The sequence below is a fragment of the Jaculus jaculus genome, chromosome X, assembly GCF_020740685.1.
Source record: "Jaculus jaculus isolate mJacJac1 chromosome X, mJacJac1.mat.Y.cur, whole genome shotgun sequence".
Lineage (NCBI taxonomy): Eukaryota > Metazoa > Chordata > Mammalia > Rodentia > Dipodidae > Jaculus > Jaculus jaculus.
Window position 1 is genome coordinate 82,059,065 of NC_059125.1, and position 23,286 is coordinate 82,082,350.

Below are 23,286 nucleotides of genomic sequence, written 5' to 3' on the forward strand. Positions count from 1 at the left end.
ATGTTCATGAGGGAGATTGGTCTGTAATTTTCTTTTTGTGTCCTATCTTTGCCTGGTTTTGGTATCAGGGTGATGCTGGCTTCATAGAAGGAGTTTGGTAGAATTCCTTATTTTTCTATTTTATGGAAAAGCTTACAAAGCAATGGTGTTAGCTAATCCCTGAAGGTCTGATAAAATTCAGCACTGAATCCATCTGGACCTGGACATTTTTTAGTTGGGAGATTTTTTATAACAGCTTGTATCTCCATGCTTATTATAGGTCTATTAAAGTGATTAATATCATCATGATTTAACTTATATAGGTCATATAAATCAAGGAAATCATTCATTTCTTTCAGATTTTCATTATTTGTAGAGTATATGCTTTTATAGTATGTCCCTATGATTTTATGAGTTTCTCTAGCATCTGTTGTGATGTTACCTTTTTCATCTCTAATTTTATTAATGTGTGTCTCTTCTCTTTTCTTTTGGTCAGATTTGCTAAAGGTTTATCTATTTTTATTATCCTTTCAAAGAACCATCTATTAGTTTCATTGATTCTTTGGATTTTTTTTTTGTTGCTATTTCATTAATTTCTGCCCTAATATTTATTCTTTCTTTGCATGTACTGACTTTTGGTTTGACTTGTTATTCTTTTTCCAAGGCTTTATTTGAACCATTATGTCATTTACTTGCAACCTTTCTAATTTCTTAATATAGGCACTTAAAACTACAAATTTACCTTAGGACTGCCTTCATTGTGTCCCAGAGATTTTCGTATGCTGTGTTCTAATTATCATTTGACACAATAAAATCTTTGATTTCCTTCTTGTGTCTTCAATGAGACATTCACCATTTAGTAGGATGTTGTTTAATTTCCATGATTTTGTGTATATTCTAGAGCCTTTCTTGGTATTGATTTGTAGTTTGATTCCATTTTCCTCAGTTAGAATGCAAGGGATTATTTAATTTTCCTGTATTTGTTAAGATTTGATTTGTGACCTAATATATAGTCTATTTTAGAGAATGTTTCATGTGCTGCTGAAAAAAAAAATATATTCGGCAGCATTTGAATGAAATGTCCTGTATATATCTGTGAGGTCCATGCCTTCTATGACCTCGTTTAGTCCAGATGCCTGTTTATTTTTTACTGGGATGCCCTGTCAATTGATGAGAGCGGGGTATTGAAGTCACACACTACCATTGTGTTTGATGTTTTCTGTGATTTTAGTTCTAATAGTGTTTGTTTGATGAATTTGGGAGCCCCCATGTTAGGTGCACATATTTTTAGGATTGTAATATCCTCCTGTTGGGGCGTGCCTTTAATCAATATAAAGTGGCCTTCCTTACCTTGTTAACTAATGTTGGACTGAAGTCTACATTCTCAGATATTAGGATAGCAACCCCTGCTTGTTTTCTAGGTCCATTTGCTTGAAACACTGTTTTCCTACCTTTCACCCTAAGATAGTGTCCATCCTTTGCAGAAAGGTGGGTTTCTTGGAGGAAAAAAAAATGAAGTATCTTTCTCTTTAACCCAGTCTGCAGACCTATGTCTTTTGGTTGGGGCTTTGAGGCCGTTTATATTGACATATTATTGAAAGGTGCGTATTCATTTTTTTGCCATTTTTTTTTTGGTAGTTCTTCCAGTTTTACCTTTGTTCTCTTGTGTTAACTAGTATTTGAGTATTGTCTGCTTTTTCCTGCTACCTTATATGTGTGCTTTTCTTTTTCTTCAGTATGGAGGATTCTTTTAAGTATTTTCTGTACAGTTGTTTTTTTCTTCAAATACTCCTTTAGGTTGCTTTTGTCATGGAATGTCCTAATTTCTCCATCTATTTGAATGGATAGCTCTACAGTATAAAGTCACCGTGGTTCACAGTTGTTATCTTTCAGAACTTGGAATATATCACTCCGTGCCCTTCTGGCTTTTAAAGTTTGTGTTGAGTAATCTGCTGTAATTCTTATAGGCTTGCCTTTGTAGGTAACTTGATTTTTCTCTCTGACTGATTTCAATATTTTTTTCCTTGGTTTATGTGTTTGGTAGTTTGATTATAATTTGGTGAGGAGAGTTTCTTTTCAGGTTTTGACTGGCTGGTGTTCTAAAGGATTCCTGTATCTGCATTGGCACCTCTTCCCCAATTTGGCGGAAACTTTCATCTATGATTTTGTTGATGAAACCTGCTATGCCTTTGGAGTGAAATTCCTCTCCTTCTACCTTGCCCTTAATTCTTATGTTTGATATTTTCATAGTGTCCTGAATATCTTTAAATTCCAACTCAGACTTTTCTATTAGTTTGTTTTCTCTTTGTTGGACTGTATTAGATCTGCCACCTCCTCTTCTTGCTTAGATATTCTGTCCTCTCTTTCATCCATTCTACTGGTGAGATTTTCTACAGAGCTTTTTTATTTCGTTAACTGTGTTCTTTATTGTTAGTAATTCTAACTGGTTTTTCTTTATTATTTCTATTTCCTTATTTATGCCTAGTGATAACCACTTTATTTCATTAAATTGGTGTCCTGTGTCTTATTTGCTTCCTTTGATTTCTTCTTTGACTTCTTTGAACATATTTATAATTATTCTTTTGAAATCGTTCTCAGGCACTTTCTCTAACTCATTCTCACTGGAGGTCATTTCTTATGCATTAATACTTTTTGGTGGATTTATATTGTCTTGATTTTTGGTATTTTTTGTGTTATTATATACATACATACATACATATATATATATTTTCATCCTGGATTATTTAATTATTGGATTTTCTAGTTAGCTGGGTATTATTAGATGTATCAATGAGTCTGATGTTTTATATCTTCAGGGTAGGAGCTTAAGGTGCTAGATGTGGCTCTCAAGACTCTCAGAGTATCTACAAAAGTGACTCTCGGTGCTGGGTTTGCCTGCTATTAGTGTATTCAAGTAGGCTGAGTGGAACCAAATACAAATATTTTCTAAAATTTAACTGAACAATGTACACATTCAATGTAAAACAACACAGATCATTTATCCAAGAGTAGTAGTATGACAACCAGACCCTCTGTCTGTCCCTTAGGCTGTGTGGTGCCTCTCCCACCTCCTTATTCCTGAGTTTAAGGAGGTTAAGACTTCTGGTCTGTAGAGGGTTCCAAGTCAGCTTGTGACCAGGTGAGATTTTTCCCTAATGTATAACAGAAGAGGAAAGAAAGTCACTATAGATCAAGAAGCACCACATAACAAGCCCAAAACACAGCTTATTTAAGAATGGCAAGTCTGACCATTCATGAGATTTAACATATAATTTACCCTGATATGGAAGTTGCAAATAGCACTTCTGGTTCAGGCCTATATACCAGGTTTATTAGGTGGGTACTCTCCTGGTGTAATCCCAGTTACCTTTTGGAACGATTTTGGTCTATGCTCCTGCTTGGGTCCTGCTGTTGGTTCAAGTATGAGTGGCTGGGTCCCTGGACATCTGCCGTGTTCGCTGGAGCTGGGCACTGGAGGTTGGAGAGGGGAGGCTGCTAATACTACTCTAGTTCTCTCACTGTTCCACATGCTCTCTTACCTTGTGATCTGCTCCTCTGTTCTTCACTGTGGTTCTCCCTTCACATGTGTTGAGTTTGTGGAGAGCTCTGGCGTGAGTGGAAAATCCCTTCACCTGGCCTTTCTTGTGGCTCAAGCTGAGCCTAGTGACTGGCTGAAGCGCCACCCGTGGACCTGGTGGAGCCACTTCTGTGTGGGCTCTGGATGTTCTGGTTCTCTCCTAATTCTCTGCTGCTGTCTCAATTTCCTATGCACCTCACTTTTTAGTAAAAGTGTGTATTTTGCTGTTGTTGTTTTTTTTCGGGGGGGGGGGCTTTTCCCCCCAGGCTGCTTTGGCATGGTACCTATGGCACCATCTTAACAGGAAGTCCTTCAGTCATTTATTTTTGAGACATAGCCTCTCACAAGTTCTCATTCTATAAAATTCAAATTATATGACATCATAGAAAAGCAAAAACTATGGGAAAAAGAAATAGTTTAATGGTTGCAAGTCTTAGGTATAGGAGGCAGGAATAGAGACATAAAGAGAATTTTGTTTTTTTGGTTAGGAATTATTTTACTGAGGAGTATATGGGGTTAAACAATTCTCTAAAGAAATGAATGAATGTGCCAGAAAAGTGAACTCAAGGTAAATTATAACCTTTAGTTGTTTAAGATGTGTTAATTTAGGCTTAACAACTGTAGCAAATATAGGTTTCCAGTGAGAGATGTTGGTAATGAGGGTTATGCATCTGTCAGGGCAGGAAATATCAGAGGATTCCCTGTGTCATCTTTTCTGTTTTTGTGGGAACTAAGCTTAAACTATTCTACAAAAAGAAAGCCTTATCAAATAAATGAAGTAACTCATAACAAGGGAGATGGTGTGGGATAGAGGGGAATATGACAAGATTTGACAAGGGTAAAGAATTGAAATACATAATGGCAGTTGAACCTAAGAGGAAGAAATGAACATATCTTTTGATACTATAAAGATGACACCCCACACACTGTACTAATTTATATAATGGAAATAATAGTGTTAACATTTAAGGCTAAAGTTTGCATTTAAACAAAGTTATGAGGGAAGATATGAACTTGAATTTTAATATTTGAGAAATATGAAAGGCAAATTTGTCTGGCAGAGTGTTTTCACTGTAGATAGAGGGAGTGGCCTTAATCACACAATGAGAAGAAAACACAGTCATAAATGTGGCAGAGAGCTCCATGAGACTTAAAAACTATGTTAAAGTATGACTGCTTGACTGGAGAGCAAGCTCAGATGGACAGAGTGCTTGTTGTACAAGCATGAGGGTCTAAATTTGACCCTCAGTACACACATAAAAGCCAGGAATGGCCATGCCTATATCACTGGCACTGATGGAGGTAGAGGATCATTGGGGCTTGCTGGCAAACTAGTCTTAGACCCAAAATATTGAATTCCAGATTCAGTGAGGCTCTGGAAATAAAATGAGAGAACAGTATACAAAGGTATCTGATGTCCTTCTTTGACTTACACCTGCATATACCACATGCACACACTAACCACAGATACTATACATACACAAAAGGGGGAACTGTATATTTTCCTAAAGGAATTTTCAGATACCTTCCAAAATCGAAAATACCCTGGGAGCTTGTGGATGTGGGTAAAAGATAAAAGCCAGTAGATTGCAAGGATGTCCAACCTCTTGATTTCTGTGGCATATAGTGAATAGGCTGGAATTTAGATCCATCCGTAAACATATCTTAGGGCTGGATTCCAGGATTTGCCCCCAGTGATACCTCCTCTAGCCAGATGACTGGAGACCCAAGTTACAAGTTTAATTTTAATAAAACATCTGAGTCTCTGGGGCCATATATGTATACTATCACATTAAAGTGATGACAACACAATGACAACGCTTTTGATTCATTCAACCTTTTGACGTTCATGCTATGACTCAAAAATAGTTTATAGGTGTACAATGGCATAATTTAGTCCATTCCATGCCTCAGGCCAGGGTTTGTTTTTATCCTTGTAATAAGGGCTTTATTTTGAAATTAAGAAGTTCCAGAATGTCTTAGAAAAGTGATCAAAATTATATTGTGTTCCAAAAATTTGTGTCCAATTTTGAAAACTTATGATATATAATAAAATACCTACTTTATCTTTGGCTAGAGTTAATATTAAAATGTGAAAAATATCTCTATTCTAATCAATTCATACTAATATACTTTCAGTAAAAACCCTCCAGCTTTATTTCTTGAACTACATATAATCCTAGTATTGCTATTTGTTATCTAGTAAAAGTCTGCCACTTTTAAACATTTGTATTCTGTAGCAGTTGAATACGAGAAAGAGTTCACTGTTCAATACAAACAGAGAACCAAATATTGCTTCAGAAGGTTTATTGGTGATATCTGGACCATGAGAAGAAGGACTTGTCTTTGCGCAGTGTACAAGAGGCAGAAGCCAAGTTAGCTGAGCCAAAGGAGCACAGTGGAAGGCTCCTTGACTTTGTGTGATCTTTAGACACACCTCATTTTTTCACAGGGCCTAAAACAAGACCAGTTGAGCTTGTAAAAAAAGAGAGGGAGACTTTTAACATTATGAGTCTCCACATAGTCCAAGTAGTCCTAGTAATGTCTTTAACTGAGCATGTTCTGGCTACACTTCCATATGACCATTTTCCAGAGGGCAAGTGGAGTTCTGATAAGTGGTGGACTCTCAAATCCATTTTAGGCTATGAGATCATCTTCAGTTCACTTAACCTAGACTCCTATACACAGCCTGTGATAGTCTGAATGGATGGCCTGCAATAGATTCAGTTTGATCAAAGCTTCCTGGATTTCCAACTGTCTGTCTGGAAGAGGTGTCTTTGTGGGAAAGATCCTATGGTATGGACCTTATGTGTGTTCGGGGGTTGATCTGGAATTTCTAGTGTAAACATATGAAGCATGCAAAAGATCCTGGTGTACCCATTCTCTCTATCATCTATCTATTTTTTTTTTTTTTTGGTTTTTGGTCTTTGATTTTTCATTTTTTGAGGCTGGGTCTTGCTCTAGAACAAGCTTACCTGGACTTCATTATGTAATCTCAGGCTGGTATCTATCTATCTATCTATCTATCTATCTATCTATCTATCTATCTATCTATTATTTATCAGCCATCTATCTATCTGTCTATCCACCTACCTACCTATCATCTATCATCTATTTATCATCTATCTATATCTATCATCTATCATCCATCTAACTCTATATTTCTGTCTCTCTGCTTTAAAATAAATAAATATTTAAAAATACTTAAAATCATTTAAATAATAAAAGTATGTATTGATTTGCATGTCTGTTGTACATTTGAAAGGTTATTCTGTTCAGTCTATAATGTATTGTGACTGTTGGTCAACTTCCCATGTTCACAGATGGCTAATGCAGTTCAAAAACATACCCCAGTCCATTTGCCTCTCTGTGTTTTATTATTAACATGTCTCTCTGCTGCAACAATTAGTCAAAGAAATATAATTTTCATGACTGTTTAGAATATTTTTACCAAAATTTAACCAAAGAAAAAGGTAAAGGGTTATTTACCTTCCATAAGTACATGATAGTGTATGTCTAAAAACCAAGTCAACATTCCCAAAGAGATGACTAAAATATGAAAGTGAAAAAAATGACAAAAAACTGTGTGGTATAAAAACAATAGCATTTTAAAAATATTTTTATTTTTATTTATTTATTTGAGAGAGAGAGAGATACAGAAATAGGCAGGTAGAGATAGAGAATGGGCACACCAGGGCATCCAGCCACTGCAAACGAACTCCAGATGCATGTGCCCCATTGTGCATCTGGCGTATGTGGGTCCTGGGGAGTTGAACTTAGGTCCTTTGGCTTTGCAGACAAGCCCCTTAACTTCTAAGCCATCTCTCCAGCCCAGCAATAGCATTTTTACCACAGCTATCAAAGTCATTTATTCACTTAATAGAAGATGAAGTATATGGATTAGGTACCAGGGGATCTTTTTTCAGTCAGATTTTTTATTCCTTTATTTAATGCATGATTTATTTTTCCATTTGGGAAAATGCTTCTTTAAATGTAAAAGCATTAGTAAAATGAGTATGCTCTGAAAGCTTATATACCATGTAGAGCAATAAACTCGAGCGACACAGATTTATTATTTTACTCTACTGGCTAATTCCTTTTTCTTCTTTCCTTTTTTTTTATTATTTGTTGTGGGCATACTCAGTGTGCAAATAGCACATATTGGCACAATCCTTTCCCTCATCCCTCTGCCCCTTCTCTAAAAGGACCCTCCTCCTTGCCAGTACAGGTCATCTCCATGAGGATTGTGGGTTGTGAATTATGTGGGTAGCCATCAGTTTTGAGGAAGAGGCAATGTCTCTGTGGATAATGTCTCAACTTTTGGCTCTAACATACTTTCTGTCCCCAGTTGGGTGAATTTCAAGTCTACTTCAGTGATGGGCTTGTAGGAGATTCTAGATCTCTGCTTTGGTAGGTGTTAAGTGTCCTCAGTGTCTAACTCCTTTACCCTTGTGCTGATATCAGGATCACCGAGAAAGCAGCATTCTTGCTCATTTCCAGAGTTGGTTTAAGTTGGGGCCCTGTGGAATGAAATGGGTCATTTATCTTGTCAGGTCCTGCTTCTGTCTGAAAAGAGAAGCAGATTCTCCAATGGAGAGTAAAGTCAGCACATTATTATATATAACGATCATTAGTTTAGAGGAAATTTAAAGTGTGTAGACCCTCTTGTAGTCCAAGATTAGTGGGAGTTTGATATTGGAAAACAAACTAATTATCTGGACATGATTCTGACTTGTATCCTAGTTCCAGATATGGGTTCCTTTCCACTGAGCACATCTGTCAACCAATGTAAGAGCGGTTGCTTGCTCACTATGGATGTGTGCCACTATTGCACTTGTGTGAGCATCATGTCAGCTTGTATGCTTCTGAGTAGCTTAGACCTCAAATTTTTCAGAGAGATGCTGACCATTTTCCACCACTTTCTCATGTAGCACCTTTTAGCACTAGATGGGCTAACTGTCTGGGGACTGGCTCTCTTCCAGATTCCAGCCAGGTCTCTCCATGTTCTGTACTGACAGCATATGGTGTCATCACCAGTAGGGTTTTAGCATTCACCTCTGATGGGTAATAAAGTGCTTTGACAGAAGTCTGCCTTGTTTTAGCAAACCTTATAGGTCTCTCTGATCAACAGCTCATTGTGGGTGTTAACCACATCCTGGTACTGTGAGTTATAGGCCAGTTCCCAGGGAAAAGAAACAAGGAAAAGAAAGAAAGTAACAAAAAGAAATAAAATAAAGAAAAATTAAACAGCAAAAATTTAAGGTTAGGCTTCATCTCACACTCTCCAGGGCCCTTCGGTTCAGGTTTTTCCCCTAAGGTCCTGGTGAGGGTTCAACTTTTTAGTCTGTATTCCAGGATATAGGACTCTATGGTACCAGTTCCTTTTGGGTTTAGTTTTGTGTTCCCCTCACCCTTAGTCTCCCTGCAAGCCCTACCCTCCCTATTGTTCCAGCCTTGAGATGGCTATTAGGCATGTCAGCATCTCAGACTGACCTAGGTAGGACTTCTAATACTATGTTGAAGAGTGGAGGTGATAGTGGGCACCCCTGTCTTCTTCCTGATCTCAATGGAAATTCCTTCAGTCTTTCCCCATTATGTATTATTTGGAATTTATATGCCTTATATATAGCCTTTATTATGTTTAGATATAAACCATCCATTCTCCCCAATGTTTTTTTTTTTTTAGGTAAATAATAAAGCCTTTATTTTCATGTTAAGAACAGCATTTTGAAAATAAAACCTATCTGCCCATGCTTAACAACCATTTGAATTTGTTTAATACTTATATACAGTGATATACACATTGATTGTCTTGAAATTTCTTGGACGATTTTATCAGTGTGCAGTTCAGCCAGGGGAAAATGAAAGTACATTATAAAACACACGCTAATATATTTAATAAATATATATTATCTATCAAAAATGAGCCTTAGCTCTTTTTCAGTGAATAAAAGCACTTGCCGAGAACTCCCGTCAGCTGGTATGATTATTGTGTTCTTGGATTTATAAAAGCCACCATGTCCCCTTGCAGTACGAGGTTCAGCTTGAAGCTTTCAACTCTGCCATAGCCAGCCCAGAAGACCCCTACCCTGCATTTGTTTGCCCTGACCCCATCTGTGGTTTAATGACTCTTGGAAACAGTTGAGACATTCAAAACTCTCCATTTTTTAAGTTCTCATACCTCATTCTCTACCCCCTTCACCTCCAGTGGAGAAGTCCAGAATAGGGTGCCCATTTTCTCTTACAAGTGGGGACAAGAGTGGCTATTATAGTCCCAAAGTGATGTTACTAACCAGACATTCTAAGATTTGTGCTTACAACTTGGGATGATTCAGATGTCTTTTCAGGCAGTTTTCCCCAATCAAGTCTTTTGCCCATCCATAGACCTTAAACAGAGATGCTATTTAATTCCATATTTCAACCTTGTTCTGGGAGGGGGAGGATGTTGATCACCAGTCTCTGGGCGAAGCGGCCTCATGGTATTCTCTTCAGGTGAACTTGAACTCATTAGAAAAATATTCATTGTCATCCTTTCCCCTTGCTCCCACCCCCCACCCCACCCCCACCTTTGAACACGCAGCCCACCCTGGATCTTAGAAAGCCAAAATAAAACAAAGCCCAGAAGAGCAATAACCTATTGGAGATTTGAAAATAAAGAGAAAGCCAAACCCTAAGGTCTCATTAGTGAAGTTTCCATGGCTCAAAAATGGTTTTGTTTTTATGGGTGGGGATGCTATCTCCTGCTGTTGCCATTGGCGCTGTGCTCACCTTATACACGTGGACAACAGAGAGCTTAGAGAGAAAAGGATCAACCGTGTGAATTCCTCCCTTCTGCAAGGGAGACTCTTGTAGACCGACTCACTGGTGACATCAGAAAGCTCCAAAGGACTCCAGAGAGCGGGGATGAGCAGCCACTTCCTGGCACAAGAATGCGGAGCACTGACGTTTGTCTCCAGACTGGCCTGAGGCACTTGGAGGTTTATTTGCAGAATGCTGGGTCTGCATGCAACCACCCAGCCTCACCAGGCCCTAGTGTCTTCCCCTCCCACCCTCCCCAAGCCTCCAAGTTCTCAGCCCACCAATGGTGGTCTTCAAGCACATGCTCTGGGCAGGGGCAGTGTGAGCGTAAGGTTGAGAAGGGTGGCATTTTACTTCCATGCCTTTTGGTCCACACAGGGGTGGTAAGACTGGCTTTACTCCCCAGGGTTCTACAAGGACAGGGTAGGGGAGGCAGGGACATAGCAGAGACTAGGACCTCGAGAGAAATCAGGTTTATTAAAACAGACTCAGCTCAGATGTACTGGCTTAAGATGGGGCCATTCCCCTCCCCCACCTCATCCCACCCCTAACCTTTCTGCTTTTCTTTTTTATTTCTCTGAGGTAGGGTCTCACTCTAGTCCAGGCTGTTCTAGAATTCACTATGTAGTCTCAGGCTGGCCTTGAACTCAGAGATCCTTCTACTTCAGCCTCCTGAGTGCTGGGACTGAAGGCATGTGCCACTATGCCTGGCTTCTAACCTTTTTTAAAATGTTTATTTTTTGCTTTTCATTAAAGGTTAAAGGCTCATGGGTAGTTTTATAGAAAAAGCAACGTAGCAGTTAGACTCTATACAGAAGGCCCCACCCTTACTTATACATTCCATGCATCAGGTTAAAACTCTTTGAACAGTTGCTAGCAGTTAAGCTGGCCAAACAGTGCAGAGAACATGGGGCTTTTAAATGGCCGGGATGTTTGAAATGCCAACTAACAAAGGGATGACTTGCTCAGGACAGATGGAAGCCATGACAGAAGCCATGACAGAAACAATAGGCTTTGAAGACAGCCATTTTCATGGGATCAGCAGAAAAGCAAGATAAAAACACTTTGCACACCTTGCAAAAGGAGCAAGAAACCCTCACAGGATTCACTTCACCCTGAAATTTTTCCACAGCAATGGAAAAGACCTTGCCCACTGTGCAGCAGGATGCCATCTTGAGGCCACCCACAGGGAGCCCCACCAAGGGACATGATCTTGTGAAGGCTGCCATGGCACCTGCCTCCCCAGCGGCTACAAGCTGGCAGCCCCATTTAAGTTTTGAAAGGAGCGTGGGGATGAAATCAGGAAAGGGCTTGTGGCTGTTGTAAGGGAGGAGGGCCAGTTCTATGCTTGTAAAGGAGGGGCAGGGCTTGCTTCCTGCTGTAGGTGCTAGAACAAGAGGCCCATGGAAGGATCAGTGGTTAACCACCACTTTCTGAATGTGATGGTCACTTCAAGGCCCAGAGGGGTCCTCTTTGGTACATGCTTGGGGTTCCAGCACTACTACTGGCTATAATTTGGGCCTCAACTTGGAGTTATTCACAACTTCCCAAATACCTTGAAATGAGCAAACCACTGGGCAAGCCAGAGGGATGTTTCATGAGTCACCCTCAGGACAGTCATCTCTGAGGGTCACCCTGGCCTGCCAGCTGTAAATTGGTTGTGTTCTTCCCCTATGGGATGGAAGTCTTCCCAGCCGCACTTCTGAGTAGCCCTAAAAACTAGTTGTGACTAGCTCTGCTTTAGTGTGCAGGGTGGTTGTGTCCTGGTGTGTTTGTGTGTGTATGGAGAGGGATGGGAAAGCATCACTGTTAGCTTTTCAGTTCATCTGGGTTTCAGATTTACATAAAATTCCCTTGCTTGGGATTCCCCATCTCCTGGCTGTGAAGCGGCCTGTTTCAGCTACGGTTACTGATTTATCCCTCAAGAAAGACATGGCCAGGGAATGAAATCAGTAAGAGAGATTCTTAATCTCTGGAACGTAAAGTCTTTCACCAAAGGTGTCTTCCCATGTGAGTTGGGATAGTCCCACCATTGAGCACCACGGCCATCTCGGTCGGCTGGTACACGTTGCTTCTGAAAGGAGCACTGGGCCTGTTTCCCAAGCTGCTGGATGGTTTCTTCCCGGAGCTGCCGCTTGATCTCTTTCCCAAGCTGCCATTGGAAAAGCCAGCGGCTGACCGTAGAGCTGCATGGTGCTCATCCATCGAGAAGGCCTTATTTTCCATGTAGGCCCTTGGCAGGTGCACGTCCTCCTCGAAGGCTGTCTCCCGCATCCTTGGTTGCGAGGTGTCAAAGTAGTTAGGTGGGCTCTCCGACCCCTGCGGCCCCGCAGCACCGACGCTCCTGCTGGCCCTCGGCCCGAGTCACATCTCTGCAGCGCGCTCGCGGCCCCCGCTCGGTGCCCACCCGCCCGCCGATCCGGCCTCACTGCACCGCCAGCCCGCCGCCTCCCCAATGTTTTGATCATGAAGTGATGTTGCATTTTGTCAAAGGCCTTTTGTGAATCTATTGAAATGTGGTTTTTGTGATTAAGCTTATTTATGTGATGTATCACATTGACAGATTTCCATACAGTGAACCATCCCTGCATTCCTGGAATAAAGCCTACTTGATCAAGGTGGATAATGCTTTTGATGTATTGTTGAGTTCGGTTTATGAGAATTTTGTTGAGGATCTTTGAGTCTAATTTCATCAGGCATATAAGCCTATAGTTTTCTTTTCTTGTATCTTTATCCAATTTTGGTATTAGGGTGACACTGGATTCTTAAAGGGAGTTGCAGTACTTTCCTTGTTCTCTGATTATGTGGCACAGTTTGAGAAAAATTGTTTTCAGTTCTTCCAAAAATATTTGATAGAATTCAGCTGAGAAGCCATCTGGTACTGGACTCCTATTTCTGGGGAGATTTTTCATTACCTTTTCAATCTCAGTGGGTGTGATATGTTTGTTTAGGACTTTATCTGCTCTGAGTTTAATTTTGGTAAGAGTTATGTGTCCAGGAATATATCCATTTCTTCCAGATTAACCAGTTTTGTGGAGTAAGAGGTTTTGGAAGTAAGTTCTGAAGATTATTCAAATTTCACTTATGCCTGTTGTGATCTCTCCTTTCTCATTTCTATTTTTGTTATTTTGATCCCTCTCTCTCTCTCTCTCTCTTTTATTTATTTATTGTTTTTTGCTTGAACAAGTTGGCCATGAGCTTATCAATCTTGTCCATTTCTTCATGGAACCAGTTCTTTGTTTCATCAATTTTCTTGTTTTCTTAGTTTCCATTTCATAATTTTGCTCAGATATTGATAATTTTTTTCTGTCTGGAGCTTTTTTGGTTGGATGCCTTTACATGGATGGTTAGGGATTTCTCTGTCTTTGTTATGAAGGGATTTAGTGCTATGAATTTTCCCCTAAGTACTGCCTTCATTATGTCCCATAAGTTTTGGTATGATATGTTCTCATTGTCATTAAATCCTAGAAATTTTACAATTTCCTTTTTTATTTTATCTACTACCTATTTATTGTTTAAAAGTATGTTTTTCAGTCTCCAGGAGTTGATGGAGTTCATGAAACATTTTTTGTTGTTAATTTCTAGCTTTACAGCCTTTTGGCCACATATCATACATAAAATTATGTCAATTTTCCTAAGTATATGGAGACAGGTTTTATGGCCCAGAATATGATCTATTTTGGAGAAAATTCTATGGGTTGCTGAGAAGAATGTGTTTTCTGTAGAATTCTTTGTAGATGACCATTGGGTCTAGTTGATCTGTGGTGTGGTTAAACTCACTTACTTCCCTGTTGGTTTTCTGTTTGAATGACCTATCTATTGATGATAGTGGAGTATTGAAATCCCCAAATATGATGGTATTAAAGTTTGTTTCTGTTTTGTTATCAAGTAGGTTTTATTTTATGGATTGTAGTGTACCTGTATTTGGTGTATAATGATTGATGATTTTCATATCCTCTTGTTGGCTCATAACATTCATGTGGCCTTATTTGTCTTTTTTGATGATTTAGTTTGTATTTTCTATTGCCTTTTTCTGTATAGTATACATCCCTCTGCTGAGTTTTCTTTTCAGGTCACTTTCTGATTTTCTTTCTTCTTCTTTTTTTTTTTTTTTTTTTTTTTTTTTCCTGAGGTAAGTTTTCACTCTAGCCCAGGATGACCTGGAATTCACTATGGAGTCTCAGGGTGGCCTCGAACTCACAGCGATCCTCCTACCTCTGCCTCCCAAGTGCTGGAGATTAAAGGCATGTGCCACCACGCCCAGCTTCTTTCTGATTTTCTTTCTTTCTTTCTTTCTTTTTTTTTTCTTGAGGTAAGGTTTCACTCTAGCCCAGGCTGACCTGGAATTCACTATGGAGTCTCAGGGTGGCCTGGAACTCACAGTGATCCTCCTACCTCTGTCTCCCAAGTGCTGAGATTAAAGGCGTGTGCCACCACGCCCAGCTTCTTTCTGATTTTCTTTCTTTCTTTCTTTTTTTTTTTTTCTTGAGGTAAGGTTTCACTCTAGCCCAGGCTGACCTGGAATTCATTATGGAGTCTCAGGGTGGCCTCGAACTCACAGCGATCCTCCTACCTCTGTCTCCCAAGTGCTGAGATTAAAGGCGTATGCCACCACGCCCAGCTTCTTTCTGATTTTCTTAATGTTTGTTGGAATTCATCCTTGCATTTATTTATGTATTCATTGAGGTTATCCAGGTTATTATTGAGGTCCTCTTTTTTTTTTCTGGTTTTCCCAGGTAGGGTCTCACTCTATCCCAGGCTGACCTGCAGTTCACTATGTATTCTCAGGTTGGCCTCAAACTCATAGCAATCCTCCTACCTCTGCCTCTTCAGTGCTGGGTTTAAAGGTGTGCACCACCATGCCTGGTGAGGTCCTCTGTTTTTTATGGCTGTCCTTCAAATCACTTAACTCTCTCTCTCTTTTTTTTTCCCCCACTTAACTCTCTTTTGAAGTCTCTCTCTCTCTCTCTCTCTTTTTTTTTTTTTTTCTATTAGGTCCAGTCTAGAGAGGACAACATTCACTCAATTGTTAGTCTTTGTTTATTTTCTGCATGTTCTTCCAATTGCTTGGGGCAAGGCGTTGGGACGGTGTGGACCCACTGGTGGAGCAGGGTGGGGGGTCAGGAGGCTGGGAACCAGTGGCGTGGCAAGGCAAGGGGATGGGATAGTGCAGACCAAGTGGAACAGACTTGGTGGTGAGACTTGGTGGGGTGGACCTGTTGGCAGGTTGTGGGGTGGGGCAATGGGATGTTGTCAACCCTGTGGCACAGTGGGTTTGGAGGATAGGACAATGTGAACCCAGTGGCATGGGCCCAGTGGTGCCAACCCAGTGGTGCAGTCTCACTAGTATTGACCCAGTGGTGTGGATCTGGTGGCATGGCATGGCAGGGAAGGGGGATGGAACAGCATGGTCCCAGTGGTGGGGGGAAGTAAGGAGGAGAAGGGAGGAAAGCCACAAGAGGGAGGGAGGAATGAGAGCCAGATGACACAGAGACAGTTGAGCGGCATCTGGTCCAGATCTGCAGAGCCTGTAGGTATTGCAGTAGCAAACCTGGTCTATAGTGTGGCAGCTTATTGAGGAGTCTGGGGTCTAGTTGACTACCCAAGAGCATGGGAATCAGTGGACTCCCTATTTTACCCCTTTAAGCCCTGCACTGGAGGTCTTCTAAGACATTCTGACCCTGGAAGCCCACAGGTCTTGCTTGGTATAACCCCAGAAGCTGAAGCAAGATTGGGTGGACACCATCTTAACCAGAAGACTCTTAGTGAATTTCTTTTTGAGCCATGCTGTCTTTCTTTCTTTCTTTCTTTCTTTCTTTCTTTTTTTTTTTTTTTTTTGAATCATGAGGGTCTTGTGAAGGCATTGCTAGATATTGTAAGGTCTTGAATATTGAGTCCATTCTTTATCTGGACATTGCATTGTACAGAGGCTTACCTTTCCCTTGGCTCTTACATTCTTTCTGCCATCTCTTCTGCAATGGACCCTGAGCCTTGGAGTATGTGGTAAAGATGTTTCAGTGGCATACACTCCTCTGTTATTTCTTCTCAACACTATGTTGCCTTTGGCATCATCCCAGTGGTCACTGACATCTGTAAAGAGATGCTTCTCTAGCCAAAAGTGAGAGTACTGTTTATATGCACATATTAACATTAAGTATAGTGCTTATAGGGTAGTTTTGTGTGCATAGTATATGCATTTAGCCACAAAAGAGTAGGCTTTACACCCCTCAGCTTCATGACCTCTCCTGGCATAGGCTTTTGATTATGTTTTCAGTATAAGACATGTATTCCATCCCATATGAAAAAGTGAGAATGAATTTAGTACTTTTCTAACATATGTCACCCTTCCCATATTCACCAGAATTACATGGTTCAGTTACTAAATATTCATATTTCCTTGTTCTATCCACAGATCTACTTAACTCAGGAACTTATAATTATGCACAGGGGTTATGAATTAAAAATATACCATAATTAATTTCTTCAAAAGTATTAAAATATGAGAACAATTGTCCTATTGGTGATGTTTGACACCAAATCAAAGTCAAAGTAAATATCTTTTTAGTTTCTGTTAGGAACTTTACAAAACACAAAGTAATAGAAAGGTGTGGCTATAATAAGAACAGATTACATTTGAAAATAGATGTAGAAAGGGTTATACAGCCTTTTCAATTAAACAAAATGTAGATAATTTAAGTAATTCACACCTCACTAGTTTGGCAATTAAAAATGCCATGATTTCATTTTTTAACTTAATTAAACTTTACCAAATATATAATATAATATAATAGCATTGAGTTACACTAACCAAAAGGATAACATGATGTTTCAATACATTCATTTTTGTTCAATATTTAAGTTAGTTAAATATATTAATCTTCTCTGATGTTTTTCATTTATTTGTGGTGAAAGCTTTCAAAAACATTTTCTTAAGCTTTTCTTTGTAACTACTTATGCTTTGAACTGAAGATATATTTAAGAATTTCTGAAGTTTTCTTATACTTACAAGACAATCACTACTTTATGACCTTCGAAGTGATAGAAAGAGAATAATGTAATATAGTTATGTAACTTTAATGGTTTACTATGCCCATAGATATCATGCAGAAAAATAAATTATTTAAAACAATAAAGGCAATTTTCAAAAATTCTATTCACAACTCATATAGAATTTTATAGAAAATCTACTATTAGGACCAGAGATATTAATGGAATTTTAAAGTAATGAAGTATCTGAAGCATGAGTTATCACTCATTACTTGTTACTACCTAACCCATCCAATCCTACTTAGAATAATTCTACATTGATTTTACATTTTCTGTTTTTAAAAGGCCTGATCTTGGAGCCTGGTGGAACATGTTTAGAATCCTAGCAGTTGAGAGGCTGAGGTAGGTCAATTATCAGTTCAAGACTAGCCTGGGCTACATGCCAGATTCCAGGCTACTCAAGGGTGAACGGCAAGACTCAATGCACACACAGAGGCAAACACTTACACACTCACGCCAGAAGTATACCTAGTGTTAATAAACCATCAATTCTAACATTCATACCTTTGCAAAGAGATCCAGCCATCTTATTTTTCTGGAATTTCTGTTTAAAGCCCCTGTATTTCAGGTAGTCTCCCACCAGCACATGTATTTCTTTGCATTGAGCATTACTGTTGATGCTTATAATGTGTGGGCCTCTTCATAAATTGTAGATTTGTTCTGATTAGGAGAAACCAAAGTTCATACCAGGTGAGGAATAACATAATCTAAATGAATAGGACTACACTGTTGTAGCTGTGGACTCTAACCAGCTCTGACTTATAGATGAATGCTTTTATTTTTGTTTTTTACTAATGTTTTTAAGTCTGTACAAGTGGCACTATTCTTACTTGTCCAATCTATGCTATATGTTTCTGTCAAGTTTACTCCTAAATTTGGCATATTTTGTTAAAGATATTTCACTGTAGACTTAAGCATGAAGGTTAGCAGAAAAGGGCACTCAAGCAGAGAATGACAACACACTTTGAGTGCAATGGTGTGGATTATTCTAAGAGAGAGTAGTCACCTTCAAGTGTCTTTGTGGTTACTCTATATAGGTTTCTATAAGCCTTTGAATGGCTTCTAGAGGATGTCCTTCTTCTTTCTCTGTTTCTTTTTTGGATAATTGAGCTTATAGGATGGCTCTAGAAAGTGTCATAATGTTAAAATATAAAACCAGATGCTGTTAGTTTTATTGTAAATGAGGTTTAGAGTGAGATTACTAGAAAAATGTGAGTTTATAGCTGAAAAATAGAGAAAAATCTTGAAGCAGTTGTTAATCTTTCTATAATTCTTCTTTCTCTGCCATGGAGAGACTTCAACCAGAGCACTGGGAGGGGGAAGGGAGTTGCAGTGTGCGCTTTTCTCCTATCATGTACATAAAAATTTCCCGATCTTTCTGTTACGCTTCATTTTTCTCCTATGAGACTTTGATACCTTAAATTTAAGGGTTATAATAGACTGACTATCGTTTCTTCTATAACTTCTTTAGAACGGAACTAAAGTATTGTCCCTACCTATCCAGGGATCAAAACCCAAACCTTTCTAAGCTAAGTGGAACATAAATCAGAACATGCAGCATATCATTTGGAGGAAATCTGAAAGAGATGTCATTACTTCAAACATGAGAGCATATAAACAATACATCATACAGCAGGCTACATGCCAATGCTAGGGTGACTGGTAAGAATACTAAGGCTTTTTTCTCCTATTTACACAGAATTTTAAGGTTTAGGTGAGCTTCTCAAATTTATGAAACCAATTTTTTTGTTATGTCCTACTTTAACAAAGAATTCAAAAATACAGACTCAAGAAGGATAAATTATAAATTATTAAGTTTATTTAAGGAAAAAAATAATTTTTGAGATTTATTTAAGGGAAATAAGGATGCAGGAAGAACTAAAGTAGTCAGAAATACCTGGGAAATAGGAAACATGTACTTATGTGGAAAACACTGCATAATTCATATATTTCATGTAAGAGAAATTGAGGGTTTTAGGGGAAGACTGGAGTGGAGCCACAAGCACATGGAAGATAAAACTTAGGAGTTTATGCAAGGAGACCTAGAAGAAACACAAGAAGAGCATCTACCTTGAGCTACACCATGGAAGGAACTTAAGAGGCTTACTGAAGAATAGCAGAGGGAAAATATCAAAGCAGAAACCAAGAAACTTAGATAAGAAATGAGTAGTAAATAGAGTTATTCCCATGGCTACTCTGAGTTTAGAGATAATACACAGGTAACAGGCCTAGAGTTAGAGAAGGCACCCATGTGGTAGATCTAGATTATAAGGGAAATATGCACATAGTAGATTCAGAGGAATAGCATGCAGGTAATGAAAGTGAGAACTTATCCTAAACTATAAAGCAGAGGCAAGCAGGAAAACTACCCATACCAAGAAGGAATACTCTGCTTTCCCTCCCTCACAACCATACCCAGCCAGGATGTGTGAGAGGGGTAAAATGGATGAGAGGTAATTCAGAGAGAGAAAAGGAAGAGCTGGAATAGCTTTGTATAGTTGATTGAAATGTATCCTTCCATGAGATTCAGGTGTGTATAAAGGAAAACACCATTTGTTTGCAGATTTGGAAGGGGCAGACTCCAGGGCCAGCCTACCTGAGTAATGAGGGCAGAGTGTGCTAGACTGTTAACAACAGGGATACTATAGCTGAGTCTCAATCAGACATGAGTTCCATTCTAGTCAAGAGTTCCATTTATGTCAGGGTGAGGGAGCATTGCTTCCCTCTGGTCCTATTTCCAACTGAAACTGCCTAAAATAATTTAACTTTTTGTGCTGGGCCTGGTGGTGCACACCTTTATTCCCAGCACTTGGGAGGCAGAGGTAGGAGAATTAGCATAAGTTTGAGGCTACCCTGAGACTACATAGTGAACTCCAAGTAAGCCTGAGCTAGAGTGAAACCTTACCTTGAACATCCAAAAAAGAAAAAATCTAATTTTTTATTTCTCCTTTACTATGAGGTCCTAAAATGCATTATGATAATAAATCATTAAAGAGTAAAAATGAGCCTTACAGAGATTTAACATGTATCTGTAAATCTTGTGGGGCTGAGGACATGTGGTCTCTGTTATCACATATGTACTCTACTTTAGTAATGACACTGGTTCTCTTGGCAATGCCATCAGAATATCAAGAGTCCTCAGGTCTTCTAGAATGCTGGTAACATCTTAACTTTTGAGTTCAGGGATGAGATCCCACAGACAGTAAAAATAACATATTGACAGTTATATACTGACATCGTGATATAGCATAAAATAACAATTTTAGGATGGATACCAATGGTGTTTAAAAGAAAGACAATAAAGCAAAACGAAATCAAGTAAGATCATAACTCCTATAAATGGATCTTATTTTTGTACTTAACTAGGTTCTGTTTTTACAAAGCACAAGTGACTGGAGTGGTTGATATCTGTCTTTCTGAGTGACATGAGTCATGAAGTTCCTTCATAATCTTTTTATGTTTAGAACAAAAGAAATTTATTGAATGTATTATCAATATTTTACTGATTGGTCCATTTTTGCTGCTATATAAAATGGGGTTGCAATTAATTTTTGTAGAGGCTTTAGAGCTCTGTCCCTGGTCTCACAGCATTACTGTGAACTGTTATTTTAGATGGAGAGTATTTTTAAAATTTTATTTATTTATTTTATTTTTTGAGGTGGGGTCTTAATCTAGCACATGCTGACCTGGAATTCACTAGGTAGTCCCAGGGTGGCCTTGAACTCATGGCAATCCTCTTCACTCTGCCTCCAAAGTGCTGTGATTGAAGGTGTGCACCACCATTCATAGCAAGACACAGTATTTTCTAATCAGTAATTTTTAAGGTTATGGCTTACAACAATACACCATTAGCTTTTACACATCCTTGAAAATACTGGTTACTTTACAGAGTTGTTTAGTGAGGAATCCTGGGGTATCAAGGCAGAGAAAAAGGAACAATATATGGGGAAGTTAATATTTTTATGTCATGTCAGAGCATCAGAGACACCTGAGGAGAATCTGATGTCAGTGGGGCTTCTTCCAAGGAACCTTAGGTACCACCTCCAAGGGCAGTCATTGTTGGAGCTGAAGGTCCAGTTTCTCTTCTATGGGTGGCAAGTCCTTATAGATAGTAGTTTACTTCTATTTTTTTTGCTGGGGTGTGTGGTGGAGGTGGGGAGGGCAGAACCTGATTAATGTAAGAACTCTGCTGAAGGCAGTACATTTTTGTGCCTTGGTTTCCCATAGCTATTGCCACTTCAAACTCTGCTCTTCAGCCTTTGCAGAAGCCTTCACTACAGGTTTTAGGTCCTAAAAGAGGGACATCAATGCATAGACTCATAACCTAAACTCACAATGCTCAATTAGAAATACAAAACTGGGGGAACCAAGGGACTTTCTTTGCTTTAAAGAATCAGAGAGAGGGCTGGAGAGATGGCTTAGCGGTTAAGCGCTTGCCTGTGAAGCCTAAGGACCCTGGTTCGAGGCTCGGTTCCCCAGGTCGCACGTTAGTCAGATACACAAGGGGGCGCACGCATCTGGAGTTCGTTTGCAGAGGCTGGAAGCCCTGGCGCACCCATTCTCTCTCTCTCCCTCTATCTGTCCTTCGCTCTGTGTCTGTCACTCTCAAATAAATAAATTAAAAATTAAAAGAAAAGTGTAAAGAATCAGAGAGACACCCAGCTGTTAGACCACTGTGTATTTATTATTTAAGCTTACATATGGACCACATATAACATTTTTTTAGATATTACTGACTGTATAGAGAAAACATCCTTGATTTCATGGATTCTTTTAAGATAAAGATTTTGTTTGATAGGAAGGAATTTGGCCACTGTAAGCATGGGGTCTGTGATTAATATTCAACTTCTTCAGCTAATTTGGGGTAAGGGTAATTGTATTCCTTTATCTGCCTCTGCACACATGCCTATGCAACTCGTCACTTAAGTTTTCTCAATTCAAGGTGCTATGCATATGTTCAAGTATGCAGAGGCGCTTTAGGTACGACAGTGGTTCCCAACAAACCTGTTTCTTTTTCTGAGATGGTAGGCTATCTTCTGGGGAAAATGTACCATTCCTCAGAGCTAAAGTTATTATATCAACAAGGCTTGTTTCATTGTCTGCAGCCATTTCCCCTGGATCTTTTCTACTATCATCTATGTTGTAGACAAATCCAAAAGTCAACTCTAAAACAACTAGAAGAGGGTAGGAGAGATAGCTTTGCAGTTAAAGTGCTTGCCTGTGAAGCCAAAGGACCCAGGTTTTATTCCCCAGGACCCATGTAAGCCAGATGCACAGGATAGCACATATGTCTAGAGTTCATTTGCAGTGGCTGGCCAGAGGCCCTGGCATACCCATTTTCTCTTTCTCTCTCTATATCCCTTTCTCTCTTTCTTTCTCTCTATCTTTCTGTCTGCTCTTTCTCTGTCTGTCTTTCTCAAATAAATTAAAAAAAGGAAAAAAAAAAAACTAGAAGAAAAAGAAGCAGGGAGAATACCCATGATATAGGCATAGAGTAAAACTTCATGAATAAGACCCCAGTAACACAGGAAATTAGACCAACAACTTCAAGGACCTCCTGTATAGAGAAGAAAACCATCAACGTATTAAATAGACATCCCACAGAATGGAAGAAAATCTTGACCAGCTATACCTCAAGGAAATGTCTAATGTCTAAGGCCTACAAAGAACTCCAAAACCTAAACTATAAAAAAAATAAAAATAAAAATAAAAACAGTAGAGAATTGAATAAAGAATTCATGGACTTCTGGTTAAGATGGCAGTGTAGGTACCATGCCAAAGCAGCCTGGGGAGAAAAAGACCAAAAAAACTCAGCAAAATACATACTTTTACTAAAAATCAAGGTGTATAGGAAATTAAATGGCAGTGGAGAAGTAGTAGAGATC